This window comes from Rutidosis leptorrhynchoides, chromosome 1, assembly GCF_046630445.1.
Source record: "Rutidosis leptorrhynchoides isolate AG116_Rl617_1_P2 chromosome 1, CSIRO_AGI_Rlap_v1, whole genome shotgun sequence".
Lineage (NCBI taxonomy): Eukaryota > Viridiplantae > Streptophyta > Magnoliopsida > Asterales > Asteraceae > Rutidosis > Rutidosis leptorrhynchoides.
The window spans coordinates 388,028,308-388,040,227 of NC_092333.1; the positions used below are offsets into that span (position 1 = coordinate 388,028,308).

The window sequence follows — 11,920 nt, forward strand, 5'->3', positions numbered from 1 at the left end:
TGAAACAACCGGAAAATTTTTCAATTCCAAGAAAGGCTCAAGACGGCCCGTAGTCGCCAAAAGAGCCATACAAATGTTAAACTTAAACTTTTCAAATTCCATGTGGAAAACCGCGTAACGTAAAAAGTCGCATCTCGAGGAGGTGTAATTCATTTCAGGAAACGTAGAAAGCTAAATCCGCGATATTTTGATCCTTTTAAAAATCTTGGGGCGTTTTGGACCCGTTGCTAGCCATTTAGATTTTCCGACTCGTTTGAGTCTCCGTTCATCCTACATTCCATGCGCTAAACTTAAAGACGTGTCTCGCGAAACAAAAACTTATTATTCCTATCGATGAAACTATGAATCGTGAAACCAAACTTTAAACCAACGTAAAATCGCGACTGTCGAAGTTCGTTGAAATACCCGAGGGAGTACCTTCACTTAATCGTAGAACCGACAACGCAAGATCTCGAGGAAGAAACAACGACTACTACTTCTAACTAAATTTCGGGACGAAATTTCTTTTAAGGTGTAGGTAATGTAACATCCCGCGTTTTTCCGTTAAATTTATTTTTAACACTATCTTTTTTTTTAAATAATACCTTTCGTTATTTAAATTCGTAGTTTCCGTTGATCAACGTTCTTAATTTTCCCGTTATTTAATTATAACATCACTCGTTTACTCGAGCGTTTTTAAAATATTCGTTTGGTTAATTCCCGCACCCGCTTTGAAACTTGAGGGACCGAGGTTGCCAAGTGGGCAAACTAGTTGACTAGGTCAACTAGTCAACCCACCTTATCCATCCATTCATTTCACCTCCCACCTTCTTCCTCTTTTCTCTCTACTTCCCTTTCATGAACTCAAACACCCAACTCACAAATTCATCATCTAAATCCGATTAGAGAAGCAAACATCAAAACAAATTACATTTTCGTGATCCTCTCTTCATCCTCTTCGATTTGGTATCAATTTCATAGCTTGGGGTAAAGTTTCTAAAAACTCTAGATTTCTCTAAATTCGTGTTTTTGACTTGAAATGGTGTTAGTTAGTGTCTATGGCTCGTGTATAACATGAATATATGTTTTGTTTGCTCGATTCGTTGTTTTGAGTAACTAGTTTGAACATTTGAAATGGGTGTGCTTAATCCTTAATTTTGGATGAGTTAATGTTGTTAAATTGTTAGAGTTTATGTTTTAAAAGTGTTACTAGCATCTTTAGCATCAATTTGATGTGTAGGTTGACTTGGAAAACATCATTAACATGATTATTGGTTTTGTGATTCTTGATTAGGGTTTGATGAACTCTAAAAGGAAATTTTGATGCTTTGAATGCCATGAAATGTTATTAGTTAGTGATTAGTTGTATTGTATGTTTCATTACCTTCAAAACGGCATATCATATGTGTGAATTGCATTCCCGAATCTTAAAATGCGTTTTGTAAACTTGAAACGATGGTTTTGAACATTTAATGACCACTTGACGAGATTTCGGCTATTGTAAATGATGTTTTTGCTTGATGAAAAGTGATTAGTTGTATTCCTTGTCAAAATACCTTTCCAACGATATAAGATACTTGTTTTGGATGTTTACGGTTTAGGATTTATGGGTATTTGAAGTTGGATTCGTGCTTGAGTGTGAAAACTGCCAGAATTCTCTGCACAGGTAATGGCGCGGCGCGCCATATACCCGCGCGGCGCGCCAAATTGGTCTGTCCAACTTTGTCGATTTTCGAATAATGTTTGCTATGCTACGCACCTCCGATTCACATGTAACTTGTTCTAACATGCTCATATATGATTAAAAACCTCAGAAAAATAGTTCGGGACCCGACCCGAACGTGTTGACTTTTCGTTGACTTTGACCGACCGAAGTTCGACTTTTTGGTCAAACTTAACCAAATGATTGTGCAATCTTCCTAACTTGTTTCTATACTTGTATCTTGCATGAAACTTGACAAATTGATTCACATGCTACATAATCGAGTCGTAACGAGCCATAGGACTAATTGAACACATTTCACCCGACATTGTGTCGTAACCGGTTAATTGATACAACTTATTTGTTTAGGTCAAGGCTAAGCAACTATCATGTACACATTTACTTTATGAAGTACTTTTATACTCGTGCACTCGAGGTGAGATCATAGTCCCACCTTTCCAACAATTTTTATACTTTTAAATCTTGGGCTGAGAAACATATACTTTGTTACATCTTGTACTACTTACTTTTATGTTTTGAACATAAGTCCGATGAAACAAACATTCTACAGCGAGTTTAGAACAAAATCCTCAATTCGATTATCATTAGTTACACTTGCCGGGTGTAAGCGAGAACTTATGTTGTATGGATCCATATGGGTTTGACAAACCCTCATTCAAATGGTTCGCTACCGTTTACGAATGAAATATATTTTCGAGAAACAGTGTATGTTCTAACACTATTGTGATGGGGTTCTATGGAAGGAATGTTAAGCATTGATAATTGGGTGCTCGCGAACAAACTTTTGGAATGCAACTTTTGGATGATCAATTTTATGGAAATACTAAATCTCGTGGTTCAAAATATAACTTTTATTAATACACCTATGATTTCACCAACGTTTTTCGTTGACAGTTTTCTATATGTTTCTCAGGTTCATACATGGCTATTTGATACATGCTTCCACGTACTTTCATACTTGCTTGAGGTCGAGCATACATGCATACACTCTGATTTCTTGCTTGGAGTCAAGCATACATACATACTTACGCTATTTATAGCAACTGTGATTTTCAACTAATTATGTCGCAAGTTATTTCATTTATACATTACTACTTTTGTAAACTTAAACTTGTTGTCGATCCGTTTGGTAAACTAAACTTTGCAAGTCTTGTACCTTTCAAATGAATGCGACATAGTTTTGGTCAAACGAGTCTCATATAGGGACTACGACCACGTAACGGGACCTAAGTTAGCGGCGCCGTCAATGACGATTTTGTCGGGTCGCTACAAGATGTAGACAATCATTCTCCTATCCGAAAATATAAAACAAATCATTTCTCCACCCAGAGTAAAAACACTATCAAAAGTAGAGAAAGTCATCCATCTCTCTACTTAAATAATCTTATATACTATATACTTATTTGGGACACCCAATTACGAAAATGGGTTGCTAATATATTTCTTCACCATTTGAAAATATCTCTCATCTTGACTATTTGTAAATATCTTACCAGCAACAACTGAGAAAAACATAATCGAAGGTGTAACGGAGGAGTTTGAAGAACATGGGAACGTGGATCTCTATACTTGATATCTCAATTTCCAGATCTCTGGGTTGCGATTTCCAGATCTGCGGTGAACACTAATGAACATCCATCTTCTCCGGTAAACGTTAGTCTTTTCGGCGGTGATTTTTGGCTTGTTGATGCATATTTGTATGGCCGTCGCTGGACGAATAACGTTTATTATTACATTGTACACCTAGATGTATTACACACGTGATAATCATCAGTTACAGGAGCATATGTGACTATTGGGCCGACGGTTGGGCTATTTATGTCGATTGGCCCATTATGGAAACCTAAGCCTAGGTCTCTCTCTCTCTCTCTCTCTCTCTCTATATATATATATATATATATATATATATATATATATATATATATATATATATATATATATATATCAGTTTTACATGTGTTTTAGGGTTAAGAGAGTAACCCTAATTAGGAGAACCGTTTTGGCGGTCCAGTGCATAGGGGAGATCATGCTCGATCTCCCATGACCAGCGATGTTTCTCTGTTTAAATCAAAATTGTAATCTTGGCGTATATTATATTATATTGATTTATTCGTGTTCATAATGTTTATCACTTCATGTTCATCATTTATCTCGATCTAAATGTAAATCGATGCTTGTTAATAATTAAAAGATTCGTGTTGGTGAATCAAGGGACCAACAAATTTGTATCAGAGCTGGAGATCATCCAAGTGTTGTTTCAATTAAAGGTAATTGATGAATTTGTGTTTTAGATCTCGGATTTGACTTTTTTTGACTTTTTGGGCTATTGAGATTTAGCACGAGTTGAAGAAAACTAAGAATGAGGGATTGTTAATCATGTTGTGATTAATTCTCAAAGTTTCAGCTCTCAAATCAAATTATTTTTCAAGTTATAACATTTTTTTGTTTCGAGTTTTTGAGACTGATTTTGATCGATTCGTATTTTGGGTTTTTTTTGAAAAATCTGAGAGTGGGTTAATGTTTAGCGGGTCCTATTGCTTCTATCTGCAAATTTTCGTGTAATTTGGTAAAGGTTTGAACCGTTTTCCATGTTAGTCGTCGTGCACCATCGCCGGCCACCGCTACTGTCTGACGGATTCTGCATAAACGAAGAACAGGCCCCTTAATTCGAACAATCAAATGAAGTCTGAATTTTAAGTCTGATGGAACATGTTGATCATATGAATTTTAATCCGATCGGTTGAACTGATTTTTGAATCGGATGAATTAATGTTTTATCAGCTGAGTTTTTTTTTTCATTGGGTGAGATCCTAAATTTTGGGGAAGATGACCAACAGCAAGAAGACAAAAAGGTATTAGGCCTTAAACCACTTGAACCCTCTCTCACCTTGTGAATCCCCTCTCCCATTTGAACCATTGCTCCCTTATAACCCGTTGAACCCCCTGTTGAACCTCTTACCTATTAAACCTGATCCAACCAGCCTTGAACCCATACCTATTCAAACCTTTGAACCCTGAACCATACTAGGTTCATGAACCCCTTCACCACACCATTTAACACTTAACGGCTGTTACACTTAACTGTCAAATACCTAATGACCATTAACCTCAAGGACCACCAATGCAAATGTTTTACAATTTTTCAGAATTTTTCAGTTTTAGTCCCCGAACTTTCTAAAAAATTCATTTTTAGCCCCTGAACTTCAAAAATTTACAAGTTTGGTCCCTAATGTTTCGATATTTGAAGTTTGGTCCCTGAACTTCAAAGATTTTTTACTCATGGTCCTTAAAGTTTATTATTCAACTTTTTTACGCCATACCCTCATGAAATTAATGTTTTACCTTTCTGAAACCTTTCTATCATTTTGTTCACTGAAGTATTGATATATAAAGTTTAGTGGACTATCTCCTGTGTCCATTAGACTTATTTAGTAAGTGAGTACAGAAGCACTTGTTTTTGAGATGTTATTGTGGTGGTAGTCGAGAGCATACGACTATTATAGGCCAACGACGTTATATTTTATCTTTCGCATTTTGTTGATTCCGCTTTGCATAGGGAATTTATTTTGGGTTATTGTTAAGCAATCACATGATCATACATTTGTCATTCTTGGTGACTAATTGAAGTACTTACTGATATGTTTGGGATCGTTAGTTGTGGAATGGAAGCCTCTTTTATATGCCTATAATGTTTGAGTCATGAATACTATATGTGCCTTATAAAGTTTATTAGGATGCAACTATTAGAAGAGGAGGAAGTTCTACAGTTGACGATACCGAGCTTATTGGTTTGTATGAAGACTAGAACATCGAAAATTTGATCAAGTTCAGTCACAGGGGGAATCTTGTTGTATTAGTACTATGATTAACACGTATGAGTGAAGTTTGAAGAAACTACAGGATGACGATTAGCATTTCGACTTCAATGAGCGGAAACATTGATGTTCAAAGTTTGGATTTTCATGTATTCTGGAAGACTTTTGATGGAGCTTGTGATTCATAAGATTATGGTACTACTGTAAATATTGACTGAAGATTGCAAGAGGTGTTTGCAATGATTCGCCAGCAATGTCCAAGGGGGAATTTGTTCATGCATATTTATATGATCATCGTTGGGCGTATAACGTTTATTATTACATTGTACACCTGGATGTACTACACGCGTGAAACTGATCAGTCACAAGAGCATATGTGACTGTTTGGCCGACTGTTGGACTATTCATGTCGATAGGCCCCTTAGATCAACCTAAGCCAAGGTCTTTTATAAATATATATATATATATATATATATATATATATATATCTTGTTCTACCTTTTACAAAGCGTAAAAGATAAATCCAACTTGTAAAACTGTCCTTTCATTGAGGGCCTTTATGCCACGTGGAATTTTAATATTTTTAATAATTTTGTCCTTTTACTCTGACAAAAATACACCTGTCTTCTCATACCTTTTCAACTGCACCTTGCGACTTTCTCTTTCTGCTTAAAAAAAACTACAACCAATTGCTCCGGCGACGATGGCCGGTAGCCGCCGTTTTTCCAATCGCCAATATCACCACTGAATTCATTAATTTTTTCTGCACAATACCATATCTATTTTGTATAAACACGAAACATCGTTTTGCAGAACAATACGATTGCAAGGTATACGATTTAGGGTTCGGTTGGCGAATAGCAGAAAATTCCGGTCATCTTATCATTTTGAAGAATAATCGGTCTAATCTAAAAACATCATTTTGCATAACAGAACGATTGCAAGGTATACGGTTGCTGATTCATTATATGTTTGCTTTGCTTTTTACAACTACATTCGTTTACAATATATATTTTTTAGCATATCTATGTACTTTGTTTTTTGTTTACATCCATTGAATAAAGTGGATATTATGTTCATATACTGATTTAATTAGTGATTGATGATTTTGAGATAATTTGTTCTTTAAGCTTTTACTATATGTGCAAATAAGATGAGATCAGCAGGTACATTAGTTCGGGTTCAGACCCGTTTGTGCATGTTCTATTTGTGTCCCCTGGAGCCTTTTATCTTTTCTGATGAAAGTCTGACTTGGTTATTTGGTTTAATGTAGATAATGCTCGAGTGATGGTTCTTGTAGCAACAAATTTTCCTTCAGAGCTTGATGAAGATATACTTAGACGTCTTTCACACGCATTTGAGATTGGGGTACCTGATCTCAAAGAACGAGTTGCAATTTTGAAGGTGATTTTAAAGGGTGATAGAGTAGACTACAATATTGACTTTGACTCGATAGCTGCCATGTGTGAAGGTTATACCGGCTCTGATCTTTTGGAGCTTTGCAAACAGGCAGCCTATTTTCCGGTCAGAGATTTACTCCATGATGAGAAGAAGGGAAAATCTTCAGATGTTAGTATCTCTCTGTCTTTTATATCTATTCAATAACAGTTAAGTTAACTATTCAAATGGCTTGAATGTCTCCCTTATTGTGTTTTTTTTCACACAACTTTCAACCCTACAAATTTCAAAAGCTTAAAAGTTGTAAGGTTTTTGCTATTCGGATTATCTGGGAGGTCGAGTAATCCAACCCATCAGGATTACTCCCTGGCTGTCAACATTTCCCTGGCCCCCTAAGATTCGAACCTGAGACCTTTTGCAAGAAAGTCAGGGCCCCAACCACTGGGTTACCTTGGGATGGTTTAATTTTCAAAAGCTTGATCATTGTATGTTTCATACTTGTATATCATATTGTTGGAGTATTTTTTGAAATTACTATATTATATCACACTAATTTTCTATTAAGTGGACCTTTCTTAGATGAGTTGTGTTCATTGTTGTAAAGTCGGTTGAGTCGGTCGATGCATCGTTTTGGAGACTAACCCCGTACCGTTTTACCCAAAAACGTCTAAAGAGTTGGTCAATGTCGAGTCGAGTCGGGTCTAAGTCGGCCAAAGTCGAAGTTGGTCAAAATTTCAATATTTTTTGTTTGTGCCGTATGTCTATGTTTGAAATATTTTTGTTTCATGTTTGATATATATATATATGGGAGAGATCAGTGGAAAAGCAATAATTTGGGGTTAAGGGGATACCCAATATTGTTTTTAAAATTAAACCCAATTTAGGGTTTAGGGCTTAGTATTTATTGTTTAGATTGAAAAAAGAATTTTTTTGAAAAAAAAATATTCTTTTTTATATTTTTTCGAATTCATTTTTCTACCCATACAGTTGTAAATACTAACCTTGGTTGTGTTCAACTAAATCTGACTCTTTTTTACTGAAAAAAATCATTGGTTTTGTTTTGGCTTGAAGACGTTTTGGGTAGTTACTTAGTGCCCGTTTAGTAATGTTTTCTCAAAAAGTTAAGATTAATCTGGTACAATATTTTTTTGAATCATATTAATCTTACCGGTTATTGTTTTAAGGTTAAAAAAACTTTAGGCAAATAGTGTTTCATGTCAATCCCGACTTCATCCACTATTGCAACAACTAAAAGAAATTTATCCTATTTGAACCGTTACTTGAACTGCCCATTTAGCCCCTCCACATTGTTGTGTACTTGATTCATGTTTTGGGAACAATTAATTTGCATTGTGGATATTGAAACTCTTCATCTTCAATAGAAAACCGATATTGATATGGTTTGTTGTCTTCATGCAGTTGCCAAGACCATTATCACAAGCAGATCTTGAGAAAGTGGTTATTACAAGTTTACAACCAAAAAGACGAGGGTCGCAGCAAACGAGTACAGTGGTTTGAACTCACAACCCGAAATATGGTCAGTGCCAAGGGAAACCGATCAAGTTCAAGCTGCCATTAGCGAGCTTTCGAAGATTATCGTCTCCCAGATTCTGAACATCAGATCAAATAGTCAAGATCAAGATGAAGATAATTAATATAGGTCAGGTTTTATTTATTCACTTTCACAATTTTGAATAGTCTGTATCATACATAATAATGATGTACAACGATTCTCCCTTGGTTTTCTGTAGTCAGGATGATATAAAACTTTTAGAGCTATGCATCGATTGGCCCAAATTCTGTATCTATATATAATAACAGAATATTTAATGGGTATATATGTATCTGTCACTTATTTGATTTGGTTAAGATTTGGATGTTCAAACTTTGTTCAGGTTTGGTCGGTAATATTGGATCCAAGATGAACGAACACTAATATTATGTTACTATAGTTGTGTTAGAATTATGGTCAAAGTGGATTGAAGAAATAACGAACACCCATAGATGTCTGTTTTCTTGGAAGTTCAAGTGTTTTAACAAATGCGCAAATAAGATGAGAATATAAAGGAACAAAGGTATGTTCATGTGATAAATTTGGTCGATTTCTCTTTTATTTACCGATTCAATGATAATTTTGGTTTACACCATGACAGTCGTTTAGTAGTATAATCCTTCTTAATAAGTAGCCTAATGATGTTTAAGTGGGAATTTGATACACATGTCAATGTCATACAGGCATTAATAAATAATACATTTTCTACTGCAAAAGCAGATATCGAGCTGCTAAGAACAAATTATCAAGAGGAGGTCAATAATTTAGGTACCATCTTCATTTCTTTATGAATGTAACAGCTAAAGGTGGCAACTGTGACCTGTTTACTAATAAATGGGTCGACTTGACTTGTTTATTCATCTCAAGTGGGTCACATATGGTTCAAATGGGTCAAACATGTTAAAAGTCACCTAAATTACATATTTTTGTTATCACAGTTTATCTTAAGAACTACCAATACCCTTTTTTGATCCACTCATTTTGTCACCTCCAGTTACCTTTATTGAAACATTTGCTACCCAGAAAATAGAAAATGAGAAAAAATAAAATCTTGAAAACACACACCTAACATTGGCTTTTCAGGAAAGCATTGAATCAAAAAATAACTAATTCTATACATTATGTTTGATAGATGAGATAAAAAGAAATCAGGTGTTGACACATTTGGTATGTTACGTTCTCTCTGTGGGATTTATTGGTCACTTACATTTCAATTAGTTTTTAGTTGGGATGTATTTGTTTATTTTGTTTTTTTTTTTTGGTTACTTAAAGTTATGGGTGCTTCCTATTTTCTTTGTATGCATAATTACATGCAAGTTTTGTGTAAAATGAATTTGGCTTATGTCATAGGTTAATTTGTTCTTTAACTATTATCAACTGAGTGTTACGTTGTAGTTGTATTCATTCGTAGCGTTTACAATAAAGTTTTTTTTTAAGAAAGAGCTTTGACATCGGATACTACACAATTGAAGGCTTCCGTCATTCCAATTGTTTTAAACACGTAATCGGTACCAACAAAAATCATTGCAAATAATATATTTTTAGTCTTGCCGTGCAACGCACGAGCTCTTAAAGGATCTTGAGTAACTTGAACTATTACTTATACTTTTTTTTTTTTCATTACTTCAATATTCATATGGTGTTTGATAATTTCCATATTTTGTGTTTAATATTAAGCTGGAATAACCTTTTTAGATTTACAGTTTCTTGGATTAAGAGTCGCCGTACAACGCACGGGCTCTTAAAGGCTGTTGTATATATAGGGTATGGTTATTCTATAAAGTAGCTTAAAATACAAAAAAGTAGGAAGGACTCTAGGCCGTTAGATTGGTACACAACCAGATCTCATAAAAAACTTGTATCATAACATTTTTGTAATAATTAACAATTTAGATGGCATGTGCTAATTACTATGAAGGGTATAAACGACTTTAAACAACTTTAAACTTGGTTAGGGTAAATATCAGTTCCGCAAATCTTCTTTACTTCTTTTGTTTTTTTTTTTCTTTTTTTTTTATTTTATTAGCAAAATATCTGTCACCCAGTTGATTAACAAATCCAAAAACATTTCTCAAGAACATTGATGCACAAACACAAATCCATCGATACAAGTAAATGAGATTTATTATAAAGTGGAAGTGGTGCATGATAAATCAATTGATGATACACAACCATCGATTAAATGGCGCACAAGAGTGTTTTTTTTTTTTTTTTTTTTAACGGCCAGATTAGTTGGTTAGACACACTCACACGTTACGAGGAAACCCACTCTAGAATCCCCGGAGGAGAATCGATTTTATCTGTGGCCCCACGCACCCAGAAGATGACGTAGGTACCCGTCAGCATTTGTGGGAAAACCTCGCCCCCCCAAAGAATCGAACCTGCGCCAGAAGCGAGGCCTATCCCGGGAGGTGGCCATCCGGGCTAACACCGGATGGTTAGAGTGTTGATGCACATATTACAATCAATTATCAATTAAGTGATGCATAAGAGTGTAAATGCATAGATTAAGCAAAAAGTTATACGATCCAATTGATGCACCATTGTTGATAGTTGATACAATTAAAAACAAAACACGTCAACTATTGAATCGATCAGAGATCGTCAAATAGCCGCAAAAACTGATACACTCTATCCATTAACTTTAAGAAATTATACACATATCATTAAAGTTTGATACATATGGCCGGTGTAGAAATTTGATACAATGCTTTACAATCATTTGGTCACTTTTACTTGATGGAGATAATAGCCATAATAAAATTTGCCCATATTCTTATATGATAAATTGTTACTCCGTATTATTATATTTATATTATATTATTTCATTAAAAGATCTTCAAATAATTTAATTAAATTCAACAATGCTAAGTTGTTTTGCAGTTGAAATAGAAACTTGGATGCCTATTTTTCAGGAGAGGATATAACATACTGCATACACGATCAATCTCCTTTTCAAACCTATAAGAATTTAGTGGACTAAATTACCCTTTAATATTAAAATTCTTATTTGCAATTAAAAGGACACATGTCAATCTTACATGGCTTCCTACATTAATGTATTATAATACTTTTTGTAGATGAACCAATGCCTATATATATATATATATATATATATATATATATATATATATATATATATATATATATATATATATATATATATATATATATATATGGGCAGGATCAATGGGGAAGTAACCAATTGGGGGGAAGCAAATTTTTTTTTTTTCGTTTTTTTTGAAATTTTTTTTTCGACATCAAGATCACACGAAAATATGAACATTTAGAAGAGACACTTCGTGATGAATGTTATTATTTAGGCGGGAAAACGATCGACAAAAATAACATTCAAGATAATATTGTTCGTGAAGAATATGAACGTTTTTCTTCTTCATGTTTTGTGAAGTAAAATTTAGCCCGGTTTAGAGTTTAGGGTTTAGGGTTTGGTGT

At 34.5% G+C, this 11,920-nt stretch overlaps 1 pseudogene; it reads left to right on the plus strand.

The window, feature by feature from the left end:
• Positions 1-6,241: 6,241 nt before the first annotated feature.
• On the plus strand, positions 6,242-8,686 carry LOC139871226 (uncharacterized; annotated as a pseudogene).
• The last annotated feature ends 3,234 nt before the right edge of the window (positions 8,687-11,920 follow it).